Below are 16,123 nucleotides of genomic sequence, written 5' to 3'. Positions count from 1 at the left end.
CACACTCGGCACCAGTGAAAGCAGCCATCTTAACTGTGCACAACGCAGGTGCTCCTGGTGGCTTAATGGGGTAGTGATGGACTGATGTACCTGTGGTTGTTTCCTCCAGAATCATACATCTACCGATTCTAGAAGTTATCTCAATAATTTGTAAAGTAGCAAATTCCTTTTTTACTTTCCTGCAACTGGCACAAAGACAGTCTTGTAGAATACGCTCTGTAACTTCAAATGGTAAAGTGTTCTGAAACAAAAACTTTATTTGCCGAAATAGCAATTGGTTGTATAGTGATGACTATTTTTGGAAAATCTGAATTGCCATTTTCAAATTACTCTCCCTTAATACATATTGATTATAAACTAGACGTAAGACATTGTAACCCCACACCCTCTATGGGTTGCAAATAATTGTCTCCAGATCAGGATTACAACTAAAACAAGCCTACAAGGCTTCCACGGACATTTCCACGTTAAGTTATGTTCAAAAAATGGCGTCAATGGCTCTGAGCACTATGGGACTTATCATCTGAGGTCATCAGTCCCCTAGAACTTAGAACTACGTAAACCTCACTAACCTAAGGACACCACACACATCCATTCCCGAGGCAGGATTCGAACCTGCGACTGGAGCGGTAGCGCAGTTCCGGACTGAAGTGCCTAGAGCCGCTCGGCCACAACGGCCAGAAAAGTTATCTATTTTAAGTAGAAGTTACTCGTGATTTTATGTGTATGGTGAACGTGGACTAGAGGTAGAAGATGTGCTCTGATGATCTCACAGTATAGGATTATTGTCTGCAAATGTTGCGGCTCACGGTTGCTAATACAGTGCATGAATAAAAAGTAGATGCTTTTGGAGGTTAGCTCAAGATTTACTGTTGCAACTCTGCATGTGGAGTACGTGAAATGGTAACACATACAGACCAATAGCAGTCGATCGTACAGATGGCGAATGCAGCCCTGGGATATGCTGTGCCACTCAGTTGTGTAAGAGTTCTCGCTTGACATGTCGCACCTGTCACTTGTCGCCCCATTATATCCCACACATGGTCAACTGGAGATGAGTCCAGAGATCGTCCCAGCTAGGGACGTTGCCACACGTCTTAAACGGCACATTGAAATTGAAGAGCAGTATGCAGGCGAGCATTATCCTCTTGCAACAAAACGCCATCTTCCTGTTACAAGAAGAGGGAAAGAACACGTTTAACAACACTTTGTATGTCCTCTCCAGAAATATAGGGGAACGGAAAGGCCAGTGTGTTTTGGAAGAGTACACTCTTTGAGGTAGCACTCACCAGCTCTGCATCGTACGCAAAACCGAACGTCACTTGCACGCAGGGAGGATGTGCTGCCGTCGCTGAAGACCATAGCGCGCCATATCCTCTTCCGGGTGAAGCTCTGGTGGCGCCAGTCAAGCACTTCACGTCGAAGCAATGGTGTGTGTGTGGAGTGTGGGGGGTGGGGGGGGGGGTGGGGGAGGCGAGCCAGAAGTGTGGGTGCCCGTAGTCTCACTACTAATACGTGGATCGGAACGGTTTGTGTTGACGCGGCTGGTCTCACGAGCTGTCTTGTCTAAGATGTGGTAGCTGTACTATCTGCCATTGCTGCCCCTGGAATACGACGGGCGTCAGTGCTGTGTAGACGTGCAGAAGCTCGTCTGTGAGTGCGAGACTGTTGACGTGACCACTGACAGCAGCACGACTGACGCAGCACGTCCACCTTGTGTGGCAGTTCTCTGAAAGGGCGACAGCTTACTCCTCACATATATATGGAATATTCATGAAGAATGATCGGGGAAAATTCGAGTTTTGTTGGTTAATATTACGAAACATCCTTTTCTGGTAATAAAGCAAGAGACTGTCAGCAGACAGTCAGGCAAAACTTACGTAGCTCACGTGTAGTTACATTCATCGTTGAATGCAGAGGAAACATTTGGACTCTGTGACGAAAATATTTGACCGTGATTTGTCGTATGAACATTGTAATGAGAATATAGCTTTTGCTTACTTGAAGAGCATTACTTTGGCTGTTCTGTCTTTCATTTGAGTTGAATTCGTTCTTCAGTAAGTTTCTTGAAGTGAATAGCACGATATAATCATGGAAAGTTTAAGAGTACGTGGCGGAACGGCATATAAGTTTGACTGATTCTGCGTTGCAAAAGGAAATAATAGCTGTTCAGATATTTAGTACCAAGACGGGCTTCAACCGTAAATCCAATATTATTTTCACCTCGTATCCTTCCTGTGTTACTGAAGGAATTGAGCTACTGTTGTTGGATATTGCTACCGAGTTAATGTACGAGATATGTGTGTGTGTGCGCGCGTGTGTGTGTGTGTGTGTGTGTGTGTGTGTGTGTGTCAGAGCAGCAGAAGGTGGAGTCAGTGCAGCCACGACTGCTGGAGCAGCTGGACGGCAGGCGCCGCCGCCCTGCGAGCTGCCGCGGAGACCCGGAGGCAGAGCGTCAGCGCCGGGGCGCCGCTCCGCCCCCACACAGGGGTGACAGAGGCCGGCGCCGCCTCTGGTGTGGGGGCGGCCGTGGGCAGAGCGCTGCGCCGTATTAGAGCGGCTGCCTGCCGGCCTCAGTTAACGCAGACTTGCAGTAGGAAGCATTTCACGTAGGATGGCGTCTTGTGGAGCTTCATACACCTTGATCAATGTTAGTTCGCTCACGTGTGTAAACCGGAGGGACGTGAATAACACAGGATGTAACTGCAGCTACCAATAGTGGTGTACGCCGAAATGCTACATCTACGTCGACGGTTTGTTCACTAGATTTCCCCGTAAACTTGTCTGTGATCCTATCAGTGAACGTTATGCAGTACTACGCTCACTAGAAGTGTTGCATGATGAGAACTAATATCTACCACAGCTCGATATACAGTATGGTGAACACAGTTACTTGTTAAATCACTGACCCTGTATCAGCTGAAATAGCAGTACACACGAGTACGGTGTCGATGTCTGACTTGCTAATTTGTGACACAACACAACGTTCACTCCTCGAAATTATTCGTTCCTTTAAGCAGATAAGCTGTTTTAGAATGTGAAGAGCATTATTTTGTTGTAACATAGCTTCAACAAATTTTTATTTTAAATGGTGGACGTATATTAGTTCGTTTTTAACCCTGCCGGTTGCAAGCCTCGTCAAAACGTTCGCGCGACCTGTGTTGGCGACGTGTTTACAATGGTGGTTTTTTTGCAGATGTGAAGACAAAAGATCCGTTGTGAAAACTATTAAAAGCACGCCGCATTGAAGTCCGCGCAATATTTTGTGTTTCTATGAAAAATCACCAATCTTGCTGATATTGCATAGTCTTAAATTTCCCATGCCTATTTCTCTTTTCTTCTGCAACAGTGGCCTGTTTTGTGCACCAAGGGACAATAGTGCAGTCTCTTATTGCCATGTTTGGCATAAATTGTCGATTAGTGGGAAACTACTATTGCAGGATCGCGATTTCTCGCCTTCACCCAAGTCGTATTTTGGTAAGTGGACCATTGCGGATGTGCGCCAGAAATACTCCAGGCGTTTACGTGTGTGTGTGTGTGTGGGGGGGGGGGGGGGGGGGGCGGAAGTGCGTCATGTCCTCGCTCTAACAGCATGCGGTTAGCGGTCAGCGGTTAGCTAACATCCCGTTTGTGGTCTGAGCAGCTTCCCGCTTCCGACAGACCGGCTTTGGTCGTCACAGCAACACAGGGCGAGGTAGGCCAGCGGGCGACACGGATAGAGTCCACACAGTACGGGGCCCACTGTAGGGGCCAACCCAAAATCGCTGTAGTGGTGGTACGTGACTGCAGACGACGGTTACCGGTACTTCGATAAGCAGTACAGAAAACGAAAAATAAAATTCAGAATTTTCATCGTTTGCAAGAATAGTGAAACGGAAGGCGCTGCACACTTTCGAATCAGCATCTACCAAAACGTTGAATCCGTCGTCCTTGCCATGGCGGCACTGCGTTCTCTGAAATCTAGACCTAAATTTTGGGCGTGACACGGTTTCTTGCTTCCATGTTGCTCGTGTCACCATGGACTACACGCAAAATGCCTACAAAGAATCTGAAATAAATTTCCTCTGTTACGAATAGCTACACCCATTGGTAACGGTTTCATTAAGTTTTAACTGTGTATCTACAGATATAAATAACTAATTTATGAATCTTATACAAGCATATAAGAAGAAGATCAATACGATTAAGTAGACATATTGATATCAGAGTATCAAATTTTACCTGGCCATTATCAGTGCAACGGAGAATGCAGAGAATCTGCACTAAGGAAGATATTCGACAATGTAAACTAAATTACTCCAATCCTGACTTCACCTCCACTGTCTAACGGGGAAGATCCTCGCCGTTGTGGGGAGGCGCGCGTGCCTCAGTGATGCAGACAGCCATACTGCAGCTGCAGCAGCGTGGAGTGGGCATCTATGCACGAGACAGACCAACATGGGGTTCCTGTTCCCCATTTTTCAAGAGTTTCTTTACACCGCCCAACACCAGTTAGTAATCTGTTGAGGGACTTCCAGGCACACCAGCTCTCTTTATCACCAGGAGGTAGTTCTTCTTTTGGTTGTCTCCAGCCTAGAGGAGCAGTCTCCCTTTCTCCAAGTGTCTTAATCTTTGGTTTGTGATGTTTTTCTTTACATAGACCCTTACAAAACTTTTTCTGGACTTGAAGCGAGACGGTGCTAGAAAATGGCCAAATAATGGGTGAGTGTCAGATGTCCAGGCTCTACGTCACTTCACTGACCCTCACTACATCTGGACTGAGCAGAGTCGTAAGATGGATAATCAGTACCTTCCTCATGGTCTCCTCACACTCGGCAGTCCCCTCTGGGAGATCCGAATGACGGATATGTTTGAAATCTTTTGCCGGAGTGACCGAGCGGTTCTAGGCGCTACAGTCTGCAGCAGCTTGGCCGCTACGGTCGCAGGTTCGAATCCTGCCTCGAGCATGGATGTGTGTGATGTCCTTAGGTTAGTTGGGTTCAAGTAGTTCTAAGTTCTTTGGGAGTGATGACCTCAGCAGTTAAGTCCCATAGTACTCAGAGCCATTTCAACCTATTTGAACCGTTTCGACCAAATCTTTTGCTAATGCAGTGACAGAGATGGCACTTTTTCAGTTACACGCCACATTTCCTGTGGATGCACATTATGTGTCTTTAATTCAGTGGTTTCATTACCTTCTACATCCTAATGCTGTTGATAACTACTAATTCTTCCATCTTATAGAGGCAGTTTCCCACTCCTAGGATAAGAGAGGGTCCTGAACCACCATCGCCTGTCCACCGTCTTTGGCAAGGCCACTGGCGTAACGAGGCTGACTTGATTTCTTATGCTGGAAGTCTTCAGCTGTCATTGCTGTTGATTTTTATTCAAAAATGAAGCAGAGCCCAGGTTAGAACCAGCGACCCAAGACATTTTATTACTAATAAAAGACACTAACCCACTTTTTTGTAATCTTATTATGGGAGGTTTGAAGGTGCTTAATAAACTAAGGGATTTAGCACCTACTGCTTACTTTTTTTTAACAGATTGGAAAAGTAATTACCCAGACAGGATTAGATCCTGTGAGCATAAGGTTCGTAGCTAAGTGGTCTACTAATTTAACTTTTTAAAAAAATTTCATAACACATTTTCCATTCAAAAAAGAATAAAACCGTATTTTCAGCTGTTTTCTTTTATCTAATGGGAAACGAGACCAACAATTTCAAAAGATTTGATAAAGTGTGAATTAATTATACCTGATGGGCGATGACGAGAATACAACAAATACTGGCTAACTCAACGGATACCTTGATGACAAAATACAAGGCTCGACATATTGGCAAATAAGCCGCTATACCGTGCAGGCCCACACGTTTCCAGTATGGTTCAAATGGCTCTGAGCACTATGGGACAACTTCTGAGGTCATCAGTCCCCTAGAACTTAGAACTACTTCTGCCTAACTAACTTAAGGACATCACACACATCCATGCCCGAGGCAGAACTCGAACCTGCGACCGTAGCGGTCGCCCGATTCCAGACTGTAGCGCCTAGAACCTCTCGGTGACCCCCTTCACATTAGCAAAAGTGTCTCTCTCTGCAGAATATGAGCCACATATAACTAACAGCTATATAAAATTCACGGTCCCGTTTTGACTGGAAATTCAACAGACCAACATCGACAGGCGTATCTAGATTCCCCGGCCAACATTTTTAGCCTAAAAGCGAATTGAGGATGAACGCCGAATGAGGAGCCCAGAACGGTTGAATTACATAATAAGATTATTTATCTCAAACATTGATCCGAAACATTATAATCAATCCACTGCTACCATACTGTGTTTATGCCGCAGCAAGCTTGCAATCAAATTATATTACACACTTATGTCCTGTGTACACTTCTTGGCGATACATTACACACATTAAATTTGCATGGTGAAACCTGAACCATAAATGTTACCAGCGCTCACTCATTCACAGACAACGCAAATGCCTGGCATAAGGACAGACCCGTTAACAATCTTTACAACACAAACACATAAAATTGACAGACACAGTATGTCTATTCCCGGACAGGGGAGACATGTTAATTGAGAGTCGCTTGCCCAGAGTCAGCAGATATATGCGATGCTTCAGTTTCTGTGTTGTTCAGAAATACACTCCTGGAAATGGAAAAAAGAACACGTTGACACCGGTGTGTCAGACCCACTATACTTGCTCCGGACACTGCGAGAGGGCTGTACAAGCAATAATCACACGCACGGCACAGCGGACACACCAGGAACCGCGGTGTTGGCCGTCGAATGGCGCTAGCCGCGCAGTATTTGTGCACCGCCGCCGTCAGTGTCAGCCAGTTTGCCGTGGCATACGGAGCTCCATCGCAGTCTTTAACACTGGTAGCATGCCGCGACAGCGTGAACGTGAACCGTATGTGCAGTTGACGGACTTTGAGTGAGGGCGTATAGTGGGCATGCGGGAGGCCGTGTGGACGTACCGCCGAATTGCTCAACACGTGGGTCTCCACAGTACATCGATGTTGTCTCCAGTGGTCGGCGGAAGTTGCACGTGCCCGTCGACCTGGGACCGGACCGCAGCGACGCACGGATGCACGCCAAGACCGTAGGATCCTACGCACTGCCGTAGGGGACCGCACCGCCACTTCCCAGCTCCTGGGGTATCGGCGAGGACCATTCGCAACCGTCTCCATGAAGCTGGGCTACGGTCCCGCACACCGTTAGGCCGTCTTCCGCTCACGCCCCAACATCGTGCAGCCCGCCTCCAGTGGTTTTCGCGACAGGCGTGATGGAGGGACGAATGGAGACGTGTCGTCTTCAGCGATGAGAGTCGCTTCTGCCTTGTTGCCAATGATGGTCGTATGCGTGTTTGGCGCCGTGCAGGTGAGCGCCACAATCAGGACTGCATATGACCGAGGCAAACAGGGCCAACACCCGGCATCATGGTGTGGGGAGTGATCTCCTACACTGGCCCTACACCTCTGGTGATCGTCGAGGGGACACTGAATAGTGCACGGTACATCCAAACCGTCATCGAACCCATCGTTCTACCATTCCTAGACCGGCAAGGGAACTTGCTGTTCCAACAGGACAATGCACGTCCGCATGTATCCAATGCCACCCAACGTGCTCTAGAAGGTGTAACTCAACTACCCTGGCCAGCAAGATCGCCGGATCTGTCCCCCATTGAGCATGTTTGGGACTGGATGAAGCTTCGTGTCACGCGGTCTGCACGTCCAGCACGAACGCTGGTCCAACTGAGGCGCCAGGTGGAAATGGCATGGCAAGCGATTCCACAGGACTACATCCAGCATCTCTACGATCGTCTCCATGGGAGAATAGGAGCCTGTATTGCTGCGAAAGATGGATATACACTGTACTAGTGCCTACATTGTGCATGCTCTGTTGCCTGTGTCTATGTGCCTGTGGTTCACTCAGTGTGATCATGTGATGTATCTGACCCCAGGAATGTGTCAATAAAGTTTCCCCTTCCTGGGACAATGAATTCACGGTGTTCTTATTTCAATTTCCAGGAGTGTACGAAGCAGTGTTTCTGCGGACATGCATGAGCGAAAGCACATTGCACTGTACTTCTGAGCAACACAGTTAGAGTGTAAGTAGGCTGATTAGGTTTTTATGTTGGCAACGCCACGTAGTGCTTTGTATGAAAATCACTCTCTATGCTGTGTGCAGTCTGTGGCGGGTTGGACTCATTGTTGGAATATTCACATTAGTAGTGTTGTGCAATTAGATGTGAACAGCGCGTAGCGTTGCGCAGTTGGAGGTGAGCCGCCAGCTGTGGTGGATGTGGAGAGAGAGATGCCAGAGTCTTGAGAGGTTAATATAAGCAGACGATCTGGTCGTGGGTGCACCAGAAAAAGGAAATTTATGAAGTTGGATGTCATGAATTTTTATGTATATATGACTTTTGAACACTATTAAGGTAAATACATTGTTACATTGTTTCTTCTCTATCAGAATCTCTCATTTGCTAACTATGCCTATCAGTAGTTAGTGCCTTCAGTAATTAGAATCTGTTATTTATCTGCCAGTATTGAAGCTCGCTGTATTGCAGTAGATCGAGTAACGAAGATTTTTTTGAGGTAAGTTATTCATGAAAGGTATAGGTTATTGATAGTCAGGACCATTCTTTTGTAGGGATTATTGAAAGTCTGAATGCGTTGTGCTAAAAAATATAGTGTGTCAGTTTAGTGATGATCAGAATAAGTAAAGAGAGAAATGTCTGAGTACGTTCAGTTTTACTCAGCTGTCTTTGTATCAAATAACGTAGACATTTACTACCACAGTCATTCATAAATTTTCTAAGGGGACGTTACAAGACTAGTATGGTACTGACTGACGAAAAACTCTCGTCCGAAGCAAAACCTTTGACCAATATTTTAGTCACACCCTTTGTATAGTCGTTCGTAATCTACAGGGCCTGAAATAATGAACAATGTGTTGCAAATTGCCCTGCCAATCAGGATTAAAGCTATGGATGTTAATATCTGTAAATAATGTTTTCAGTTGTAGCTAATGACATAAAGAATTCCCGATACCTGCAACCATTCAGTGTTTAGCTTCTTAGTTTCTGTACTACGAAACACTTCGTTCCATTACCTGATTGTGATTCCTTGATACCTGAGGATGGATGCTGTCAATCGATTACTTCCATAATTTTCATGACTTCTAATCTGTAAGTCTTCATTATGAACTCGATTACCCATCTTATTTTCAGCATTATTCTGTACAGGCTGCAAGTTGGCGCTTCATCTTTTGCCAAATAAAATACTTCAGAACATTTCTACCAGAATGAAGAATGTCGTCAGAGAATGGTGTTTGTAGCAGCACAACAGAGGATGTAGACAGACTGAATTTCAGGAAATGTAATTAGCATGTTGGGGTTTGGTAGTCGCCCTATGCTGTATGATTGGTTTGAAAACTCAGAAGTCTTTTCTGGACGACTGAATGACTACGATAAAATTTTTTGCTTTGTTGTGAGTAGTCATTCAGCCTTTACACACCGGAAAGAAAACTTAATAGGTACAGTCGTGCTCCAAAGTATCCAACGACCTGAATTGCAATTTCGCCTGATTCGCATGCAACCCACATAACGCAGCTGTCTAGCAGGTCCTCTAATTGGCCCTCGGTACAGTCGTAGGACTATTGAAAATGGTTCCAACAATTCACCACTAGAAAGCACTGCTCTGTATCGCAACAACTCAAGATGTAAAGTAATACCACGATACCACAAATATCAGGGAACACCTTATTACAGATAAGACTGTCCTTATGGCTTGAAAGCTCACATTTATTACAATAAATGACATACCTGAAATGTTACCACTCTCATTATTACATCAGATGGGTAATGCACGTAGTAAGTTCGTCGTATCCATGATTTCCTCCTCAAAGTAACTTACTGTACTTATTGTCTAACACAAAATTACTTTAAAAATTTAAGTTATTCACGAGCAGCTTGTTGAGAATATGTATGAACTTCAAATGACACGACGAACTGTCTCGTTCTGCATATGGATTCAAACCCAGGTCATACAGACTAAGCAAAGACTTCATGCCTGACGGAAACTAACAGTCATTCCTGACTATGCATACACAGAGTGATATATCACAATTTTAGACAGTATCAGTCAGCAAATATCAACTTTAAATTACAAAACGTAAATATTTTTAACGGACGCAAATTCCTACCCAGCATCTATTGTCCTTCTTAACGAACTACAAGAGATGTTAAATATTGCTTTTTCACAACTAACTTACTTGAAATGCCGTGAGGTAAAGCTTTGTGTTGGACAGAGTATCGAACCCAGAACCTAATCGGAATGTTATCGAAGCACAATCAACTGTGACATATCGGATTTTCTCGGCAGTAGCTAGATGTTCTAACTAAAATGAGGAGACGAAACATTAATATTTTCCTTCCCAGGACTCCAACCTGGCACCTTATAGTCTAGAGAAAACGAACGTTAAATATGGGTTTGTTACACCAGCAATGATTTGTGGGCATCTTAGAACTAGAAATAATATTACGAAGAGTTCAGTGCTGACTAGGAATAGAACCCCTAACATATCGTTGTGACTGCACACAAAGAAACCGGCCGCAGTGGACCTACGGTTCTAGGCGCTGCAGTCCGGAACCGAGGGACTGCTACGGTCACAGGTTCGAATCCTGTGTTGGTCATGAATGTGTGTGATGTCCTTAGGTTAGTTAGGTTTAAGAAGTTCTAGGGGACTGATGACCTCAGAAGTTAAGTCCCATAGTGCTCAGGGCCATTTGAACCATTTTATTTGACCGTACATAGCGTTTGTTTCGTCATTTGAAATAAATAACTGGCATAAGAAAGGTTACTGGTGATAGAGTTCTACGAGTCGCGACTCCTGACTTTATTGTGGTTCAACCTAACGTCTACATGGCAGAGAAGGAATATCATGATTCACATGAATTTCAGACCACAATGCCATTATACATTCTTCACTTGGCGTAGCCAGAAGAGAATAGAATCTGTCTCACCTTATCAAACATCATTAGCTGAAGCTGGAATCGAACTCACACCATAAGTATATGAACCTATCATCAATACAACAGACCACCAATCCTCTTCTCTGTGACTCATTTTTCTATCATAACAACGTTGCTCCACACTGGATGAGAATTTGATGGACAGGCTCCCTGTAGTGGTTTGCAGCATGTTCAGTACATTCATTTACTTGGTTGACCAAATTGCCATGGACTAACTGCCTCGGCTACCTAGTGCATACATTCGACTCTATTTTATAATCACGGAAATAAAATCACGTACCTGCCACCTACACAAAACTGCCAACAGTGCAGGATGCAGAAACGTTGTGCAGTGCAAAAGAAAAGCTGTAACTGCCTGTCTCTCAGAAGTCTATATCCGAACATATGTGTTAGCTCAAAGCACTGTGGAATGCGAAACTTCTGGGGAAATTGTTGTTGACTTCTGGACGCGCTGTAGCTATGTGTCAGCTCATATCGTAACGGTAAACGTCGCGAGTTCGAATACATTCACTGCTACATTTTTTAAATGCAATTCTGCTGTCTGCTTAAGTTATCAATCTAATGGAATTTTGAACATAATTCCCTTCACTTCTCAAACCAAAATAGTCGCATGTGGAAAAAGGGCTAACTTCTGTGACATTTTGTTCTTTGCAGGTTTAATAGAAGGCCAGGCAGCATATGCATCTCGAAACTTTTGTATTATCTATGGGGAGAGCGCATCATGTCAAAATACATCAGAAAAGTATTTTCTACTTTAGCTGTCGTGTTGTAGTGGTATTTTCTTCTTCATCAAACCTTGTTTGACAGCTTTAACTCAGAACAAGTTTTCTACATGCATATAATCAATAAACTGTATGTGCATTGTCAGACTGTTATAGATAACATCAGAGAATTCGAATATATCGTTGATGATTAATTTCCCTCTCATGTTTTCCATTCTTTTAACAACACTAAAAGAAACCTTACGAAAATTGTGCACTGTATTATTGACAATGAAATAAAACTACCAATGATAACCTTGCGACTAAAGTCTGTTTCAATAAAAGTGAGTGTACACAAGCGTGCCTCTATCGGCACGAATTAGTAAAATACTAGTCACTTAGATTTCGATTTTGTCTGTGTTTGATTGGTATGCTGTGTCATACTCAAGTGATATGCAAATGTGGTATTTCATAAGTAAAGTTATGTATTCCTAGAAACCCAAAATTTGTTTGTCAGCAGCGGAAAGAGGCGTTACCTGTTGTGCAGCATCGTAAGTTTTTCACCATTGCACTATGAACCGAAAGTATTTTCTTGAGATTTCTTTACCGATGTTTGATCTGACTGTTTGTAGCTCTTTCACAGAATGGATAAAAACATTACAGTCCTCAAGACTGGAACTACAAACCATAAAAGACGCTTTTTCTCAGGTCAGCACATAACCACAGTGCTAGGGAAGAGACATGTCTTTTGGTTTCCACTTACGAGACCAATAGTGGCTACAACTCGTAAACAGCTATTTAAAGTACGAGATTAGTTGCGATTTCCACTTGCAACGACTTTCCTGGGCAGAAAACCGTAAATTTACGATCTTTTGTTAACCTCAAGCGATAATAACTCAGACTATTCAATGGAAATGAGAGGAAAAATCAAGTGAACTATGAGGCTTAATTCTGTGCACACCAGGAAGTAACTCGTCGATCACAGAGTTGCCAAACATACCTTGCCTTGTTGCCAAATCTCAGTTACATTACCAGCAGGTAGAAGACGAACCAATGTGATTCTACAGTGGGCTGGGAAGTGACCAGAGCTGGCGTCTCTAAGTCGTGGCTGCTACGGCCTGGAATACGTAATCCGTCTGATTCACATTTCTGTAACTAGGTTTAGGGATTGGAGCGTAGTTACTAATATTACTCAGAACTCACTGCAAACAAAGCATCATAAAACAGTAACTCTCATAGTTGTTTTTATATTTCTTTCGTAAGTGTACTAAAAACTTAGAAACACATTGACAGATGTTCTCGGCCAAGAAATCTCATGCTAAAATATTGTTGAAACAAACTGTTATTACTAATGTGACAGAAAGCGAAATATTTCGTAGATTCGCTTGAAATACACTCATTCCTTCAGCACCGAGAGGAAAGGGCCGATTAAAATTTTTTCGACACATGCTTTCGGTTGCCAGTCGTCGTATTGGTTAGTCTCGCGTTTAACCTAATGACTACAGTCGCAGTCAAGAATGAAGTACTCAGACTGCAGTCAAGACTTCCTCCGGGAGGTGTTTCAATCTAGAATGTTGCCAGATCGATCACATTTCCGGACATAGAATTCTGAAGGGAGCACAACTGTATTGTCTACATTACACGAACGAATCGGTGGTCCATTTTTTTTGGTCTAAGACTGTATATACAACACATATTGCACACTGAAGACCCACAAGAATTAAAAACGACAAAACTACAATCCTGGAAATTGAAATAAGAACACCGTGAATTCATTGTCCCAGGAAGGGGAAACTTTATTGACACATTCCTGGGGTCAGATATATCACATGATCACACTGACAGAAGCACAGGCACATAGACACAGGCAACAGAGCATGCACAATGTCGGCACTAGTACAGTGTATATCCACCTTTCGCAGCAATGCAGGCTCCTATTCTCCCATGGAGACGATCGTAGAGATGCTGGATGTAGTCCTGTGGACCGGCTTGCCATGCCATTTCCACCTGGCGCCTCAGTTGGACCAGCGTTCGTGCTGGACGTGCAGACCGCGTGAGACGACGCTTCATCCAGTCCCAAACATGCTCAATGGGGGACAGATCCGGAGATCTTGCTGGCCAGGGTAGTTGAGTTACACCTTCTAGAGCACGTTGGGTGGCACTGGATACATGCGGACGTGCATTGTCCTGTTGGAACAGCAAGTTCCCTTGCCGGTCTAGGAATGGTAGAACGATGGGTTCGATGACGGTTTGGATGTACCGTGCACTATTCAGTGTCACCTCGACGATCACCAGAGGTGTACGGCCAGTGTAGGAGATCGCTCCCCACACCATGATGCCGGGTGTTGGCCCTGTGTGCCTCGGTCGTATGCAGTCCTGATTGTGGCGCTCACCTGCACGGCGCCAAACACGCATACGACCATCATTGGCACGAAGGCAGAGGCGACTCTCATCGCTGAAGACGACACGTCTCCATTCGTCCCTCCATTCACGCTTGTCGCGACACCACTGGAGGTGGGCTGCACGATGTTGGTTCGTGAGCGGAAGACGACCTAACGGTGTGAGGGACCGTAGCCCAGCTTCATGGAGACGGTTGCGAATGGTCCTCGCCGATGCCCCAGGAGCAACAGTATCCCTAATTTGCTGGGAAGTGGCGGTGCGGTCCCCTACGGCACTGTGTAGGATCCTACGGTCTTGGCATGCATCCGTGCGTCGCTGCGGTCCGGTCCCAGGTCGACGGGCACGTGCACCTTCCGCCGACCACTGGCGACAACATCGATGTACTGTGGAGACCTCACGCCCCACGTGTTGAGCAATTCGGCAGTACGTCCACCCGGCCTCCAGGATGCCCACTATACGCCCTCGCTCAAAGTCCGTCAACTGCACATATGGTTCACGTCCACGCTGTCGCGGCATGCTACCAGTGTTAAAGACTCCGATGGAGCTCCGTATGCCACGGCAAACTGGCTGACACAGACGGCGGCGGTGCACAAATGCTGCGCAGCTAGCGCCATTCGACGGCCATCACCGCGGTTCCTGGTGTGTCCGCTGTGCCGTGCATGTGATCATTGCTTGTACAGCCCTCTCGCAGTGTCCGGAGTAAGTATGGTGAGTCTGACACACCGGTGTCAATGTGTTCTTTTTTCCATTTCCAGGAGTGTAGCTTATGAGAGCAACGGTAGCTACAGCATTTGAAGTATTCATGGTATTGTGTAAGTGTGTGTGAACCCTTCCAATGCCCACTCAAGGAAGACAAGGATACACAGTGTAGCTTCAATATTATAAATACCGCTTAGTTTGTAGATGAACTCAGACTTTGCTTGATAATCATTTTGAATATTCAGCAGTACTGTATCCATTGGTGTTAAACTCGTTTTCAACCAATGATTCCCACAGATACAGTAACACTACTTGTGATACCACTTAGGTAAAATACTTACGCATTGCTGTCAAACGAAAAGATCAACCTGACACAAACTGTGGGAAGTTTGTTTACCAACCTTTGTACCTGGATAAAGAGCTTTTCCTATTTGAGATAGCTGTGAAAGTTGCTGCATAAGATGATTTAAGAAGGAACTAAATTCCTTCAGCTACGACAATGTTTATTGAAATCGTCCTAACGATGCTAAATCGTGGTTTGTGAATCGTTTACTGGCCGTACTCTGCCGCATTTCGCTGATTGGAAGGCAAAAAAAAAGAGCTTACTGACAAATTTCACAGAAGAAGAAAGTGGACGAGATGTCTCCCGCTGAAAGGTCATGTTGTTTTATTTAAATGATTACAAAATCAGCTAAAACGAACAGTGAGGCTGTCAGTATAAGCTCATTACTGTTGGCAGTATGATGCACTGCCCAGGGTCTGTAATGATAAACGGCCTGTTTAGGTCAGGCATATTGTATACAGAAGTGGAAGAGAGAGCACCACTAAATTCTACAATCCGTATGCATTGAATACACACAGAAATTACTGTTTCAGTGTACTAATGGAGCCCAATAAGTGAATTGCGTATTTTCCGGTGCGAAAGAGCACTGGCAAACAGTCTTCGCTACATAAGGTTACTTACACTGTTGTCACTCTGAGCTAGAATTTATGGTCAGTGACTAAGCGTAAGGTCAATGAGTCGGATGAAGGTTTTGCAACTGTGAAATATTATCCTACATTATAGAAGTGAATATTACATTTGAACAAATATCGTGAAAATTTTGAACCTGGACAGCGGCAGTCTGCTCCTAAGTCGGGGATATTAATGCAGTTCCACTAAGTCCGTATTTGGTATCAATATTGTTCAGCTAAAAGTTAACGGTAACTACTCTGCCAAATAAGACTTGCAACATTATTTTACGTTATTTAGCCCCGACCCTCGGGCTCCGTGCTGTAGACACTGCTAAGT

The sequence above is a fragment of the Schistocerca gregaria genome, unplaced genomic scaffold (genome assembly GCF_023897955.1).
Source record: "Schistocerca gregaria isolate iqSchGreg1 unplaced genomic scaffold, iqSchGreg1.2 ptg000180l, whole genome shotgun sequence".
Lineage (NCBI taxonomy): Eukaryota > Metazoa > Arthropoda > Insecta > Orthoptera > Acrididae > Schistocerca > Schistocerca gregaria.
This window is presented reverse-complemented; position numbering follows the sequence as displayed.